Raw genomic sequence first — 5,674 nt, 5'->3', positions numbered from 1 at the left:
GGATCGCATGACATAATTCACCTACATGTTGTCTAAGTAATCAGGATCGCATCATTTAATTCACATATGTGATTTATATGCTAAAGAGAGGGCATTCGATATGATGTCTAAACTAAGAACATGGTGTTGAATATTGTGTATATGATGTCTAAACTATGCAATGCAAGACACATATGCATGATATGAGCAGTATAACCGTGCCAAGTTAGAGCATACACCTCAGTGGGGGAATAGGATTGGTCATCTGTCTCTGAATCCATCTTTGAGGAGCTATCGGGACCCAACAAGAGATCTGCTTCGACAGGTAGCACTGTCTGCTCTGAAGGCCTTGTTTTCACTCCAAATTTTTCCATCTCCCACCCAAAGGGATGATTCAAAGGATGAGTAGTTTAATGTACAAACATTGTTGACAAATGGAAATGTAAGGGAGAAAAGGATGGGCAAGATATCATTCAAATATATGATGCCTGGTTAAACATGATGGCATTGCACATTTCACATATATTATGGCTGGTTAAAAGACATGAGACTGCATAATTCCCATATATGATATAGAAACTAAACAGGTGGCATTACAGAACATATCTAAACTAAGCAGATGACATATATGATGTCAAAAGTAGGCACTTCTAGGCAACATATTCATGATATGACTAACATCATCAAGCCAAGGTAGAGCAAACACCTTGGGGGGTAAATAGGAGTGGTCAGCGGCGTCTGAATCTGCCTCAGAATAGATATCTTCCTCTGGATTACAATCTAGAGAGGTATGGGGAGGGTTTGCCATTGAACCCACCATGGAGCAATGTCTGCATGACATTGTATTGCCACGCAAAACTCTTCTCTTTTTCTCTACATGCTCAGCATGACTGTGTACAATATCTGACATGCATACGAAAAAAATATGGTGAGATTATGTAAGGAGAGTGCAGAAATTTAGAGTGATGGTACCAACCACTGGATGGATCCAAAAATATTGATAGCAGGCTGATGATTGCTTTAAATTAATAAAAAGACACATGATGATTGCTTTACTATTTGTTTCCCACCCAAGATGAACAACATAGGCATACGCTAGGTGAAGCTGATATTAGACAGACATACTATTCATTGTTGCCTCGATATGTGCCCCACAACTAATTTAGAACTCAAGTTTGAACATTAATTTGGACCTGACTTGGGAGTCCAAGAGGTGAACAGGATGATAAAGTAGCAGGTAAGTTTAAGCAATGCATAACATAAGCAGCAACAAAAGAGTGCGACCTCTCTTGTGGACCTGTGTACTCCTCGGGTTCATTTGCTGAGTCGATGATGGTGATGCCGTTGCGGTGGGTGCCGGCGGCAGGGAAGGAGATCTGAGGCAGCGAAAGACGGTCAGGAGTCATGTTGTCTGGTTTGGTGGATGCTTCTGACGATGGAGCAGCTCAGGTGAGGTGGACGAAGTCGCGGGAGGAGCAGGACAAACCACACAAAGTTCCCTTCGACACGTACCTATAACTGAAATAATTATGTAAGGGCTCATTTGGCTTGCATGATTCTTAAAACGCAGGGATAGGAAAAACACCGGAATAGGATAGGAAAATGCACATGGTAAATAGAGCATTTGTAAACACAAGATTTCTGTCAACTTGGGTGTTTGGTTTACAGGAATTGGAAGAGCAGAGGAATGCAAAGAAACATGACCAAAATAAAGTGAAACCATATGAAAGCATGTACAGTTAGAATGTTATTCTGGCACTAATGCACTTGGTCTTGTTTTCATGCATAGGATTTTGAAAAGTAGGTCCAGGTGGATGTTTTGCTTCATTCCTTTCAACAAAATGCCTGAATAATTGAATAGTAGAGTGCCATTGGAAAATTCCCTATTGCTATGTTTTTCCATTGAACCAAAATAGCCCTAATGGATCGACGTGAATGTATAGTAATAAGTGATGCAACAAGTGTACAACCTCTTTGTCGTAGCTGTGTCGACCTCAGCATCATTGGGTTGGTCGCTGAAGCAGTTGAGGCAGAGGTGGCTGTTGAGGTGTGGAGGAAGATCTGAGGAATCTGTAGACGGCATCTAGGGCACTGCTCTGTTGTGATGGATCGTTCTGTCGTTGGAGCAGCTCCGGTGAGCCGTAAGACGTCAAGGCTGAAGCAGCACAAGACAGACATCGTCAATCTCAAGTGGGATTCTAATAGCATCTCCAGTAGATGATGTAAAATGGATGTAAAATTAACATCACCAAAAACCACCTGACTACAACAGATGAGGTAAAAACTGTTGACTCTGAACTTAACTGTCGAAACTGAAATTTACTGTGGAATCTGAATGCTACTGTCGAAACTGAACGCAATGGTAGCAGAGAGGCACTTGACATATAGTTTAGGGAGGGCCTGCAGTTCATCTTCAACCTGCACCCCCCTGAGCCGCCAGCCACCACCGGCCGAACCGCCGGCCCCAGCACCGTCTCGCCGCCCCGAAAAAACTCGCCACCGCCGCCCTGGCCAGCCCTCTAGGCCCCCCGCCCCCACCCTGAACCCTAAGATAGATAGTGGGGTACCTCTCCGGTGAGCCCACGTCCTTCCTGTGGGTGGTTCTTCCTTAACTCCGGCGAGCCCCCCAACCCCTGAAAATCGACTGACCCAAAAGTCGATTCAGTCGACTGAAGTGTGGCTTAATCGGAGAAGAGCAGTAGCACGAGCGAGGGGGAGAGCAGCAGTAGCAGCTGGGCGAGCGAGCGATCGAGCGAGAGCCGGAGCAGCAGCAGCAACAGCGCGAGCGAGCGAGCGAGAGCCGGAGCAGCAGCAGCAGATCCGGCTGGTATGGACGCTGCCGCCGAAGGGGCCTCACACTAGGGAAGAGCCGCCGTGGAGATGTCACCCGCGGTACCGGCTTCAAGGTAGCCGCTCCATGGGGGTGCGGGATGGAGCACCGTCGGTGCCGGGAGGTTGAGTTAAGGAGAAGGTGCGATGCGATGAGTGTACGACCTCTTTGGTGGCGCCGAGTAGGCCTCGGCTTCGTCCGAGGAGTCGGTGAATGATGACCCACAAGAGTAGGGGATTTATCGTAGTCCTTTCGATAAGTAAGAGTGTCGAATCCAACAAGGACCAGAAGGAAATGATAAGCGGTTTTCAGTAAGGTTTTCTCTGCAAGCACTGAAATAATAGGTGATAGATAGTTTTGTGATAAGATAAATAGTAACTAGCAAAAAGTAAATAAAGTAAATAAAGTGCAGCAAGGTGGCCCAATCCTTTATGTAGCAAAGGATAAGCCTGGACAAATTCTAATAATGAGGAAGGAGCTCCCGAGGACACATTGGGAATTATCGTCAAGCTAGTTTTCATCACGTTCGTAGGATTCGCGTTCGGTACTTTGATAATTTGATATGTGTGTGGACCGACACTTGGGTACTGCCCTAACTTGGACAAGCATCCCACTTATGATTAACCCCTATTGCAAGCATCCGCAACTACAAAAAGGAGTATTAAGGTAAACCTAACCACATCATTAAACATATGGGTCCATATCAACCCCTAATGAAGCAACACATAAACTAGGGTTTATGCTTCTGTCACTCTAGCAACCCATCATCTACTTATTACTTCCCTATGCCTTCCTCTAGGCCCAAATAATGGTGAAGTGTCATGTAGTCGACATTCACATAACACCACTAGAGGAAAGACAACATACATCTCATCAAAATATCGAACGAATACCAAATTCACATGACTACTAATAGCAAGACTTCACCCATGTCCTCAGGAACAAACGTAACTACTCACAAAGCATATTCATTTTCATAATCAGAGGAGTAATAATATGCATAAAGGATCTGAACATATGATCTTCCACCAAGTAAACCAATTAGCATCAACTACAAGGAGTAATCAACACTACTAGCAACCCACAGGTACCAATTTGTGGTTTTGATACAAAATTGGATACAAGAGATGAACTAGGGTTCGGAGAGGAGATGGTGTTGGTGAAGATGTTGATGGAGATTGACCCCCTCCCGATGAGAGGATCGTTGGTGATGACGTTGGTGATGATTTCCCCCTCCCGGAGGGAAGTGTCCCCGGCAGAACAGCTCCGCCAGAGCCCTAGATTGATTTCACCAAGGTTCCGCCTCGTGGCGGCGGAGTTTTGTCCTATAGGCTTGCCCCCGATTTTTTCCAGGGCAAAAGTGATGATATAGGAGAAGATGGACACCGGAGGCCCACCAGGGGGCCCAGGAGATAGGGGGCCGCGCCCTACAAGGGGGGCGCCCCCCTGTCTCCTGGACAGGGTGTGGGCCCCCTGTCCTATTTCTTTCGCTCATAAATTCTTAATAAATCCAAAAGGTTGTTTCGTGGAGTTTCAGGACTTTTGGAGTTGTGCAGAATAGGTTTCCAACGTTTGCTCCTTTTCCAGCCAGAATTCCAGCTGCCGGCATTCCCCCTCTTCATGGTAAACCTTGTAAAATAAGAGAGAATAGCCATAAGTATTCAGATATAATGTGTAATGACAGCCCATAATGCAATAAATATTGATATAAAAGCATGATGCAAAATGGATGTATCAACTCCCCCAAGCTTAGACCTCGCTTGTCCTCAAGCGGAAGCCGAAATCGAAAAATATGTCCACATGTTTAGAGATAGAGGTGTCGATAAAAATAAAATACGGACATGAGGGCATCATGATCATTCTAATAACAGTAACATAAATAGATTTTGTCATATGATTTCCTATGCTCAAGTAATAAACAATTCACAATGTCAAGTATGGTTCATAAACTTCATTGGGAACTAACAAACTATAATCTCAGTCATTGAAGAAATTGCAATTTATCGTAACATCAGAAAGAGTCAATAATAGAGATTTTTAACAAGCTCACATACTCAACTATCTCGTAGTCTCCCATAATTGCTAACACTCACGCAATACTTGTGGTTATAGAGTTTCAGCCGAACACTGAGAAAGATAGGGGCTTATTGTGTTGCCTCCCAACGTATTCACCTTTAGGTGATGTCAACAATAATAGCCTATGCCAACTTACATCCAATTGGATATATGTATCATGATCTTTCAAACACGAGGAGCTTGCCAAAGGATATAATGAAAAAGGGGAAAGGTGGGGATCACCTTGACTCAAGCATAAAGTAAAAACATAAAGTAAAAGATAGGCCCTTCGCAGAGGGAAGCAGAGGTTGTCATGCACGTGTAGGGTTGATGCACGAAATCTTAATCCAAAAGAACGTCACTTTATATTGCCCCTTGTATGTGGACCTTTATTATGCAATCCGTCGCTTTTATTACTTCCACAACAAGTTCGTACAAAGCTTATTTTCTCTGCACTAATAAGTCATACATATTTAGAGAGCAATTTTTATTGCTTGCACCGATGACAACTTACTTGAAGGATCTTACTCAATCCATAGGTAGGTATGGTGGACTCTCATGTCAAAACTGGGTTTGAGGATATTTGGAAGCACAATTAGTATCTCTACTTGGTGCAAGGAATTTGGCTACCAAGAGGGGGAAAGGCAAGCTCAACATGTTTGGAAGGTCAATGACAATATACTTTAACCGAGATGTCGGAAAACATAAACCATTACATTGTCTTCCTTGTCCAACATCAACTCTTTTAGCATGTCATACTTAATGAGTTCTTCACAATCATAAAAGATGTCCAAGATAATATATCTATAT

Source organism: Triticum dicoccoides, chromosome 5B (genome assembly GCF_002162155.2).
Source record: "Triticum dicoccoides isolate Atlit2015 ecotype Zavitan chromosome 5B, WEW_v2.0, whole genome shotgun sequence".
NCBI classification, from domain to species: domain Eukaryota; kingdom Viridiplantae; phylum Streptophyta; class Magnoliopsida; order Poales; family Poaceae; genus Triticum; species Triticum dicoccoides.
Note: the sequence above shows the minus strand (reverse complement) of the source record.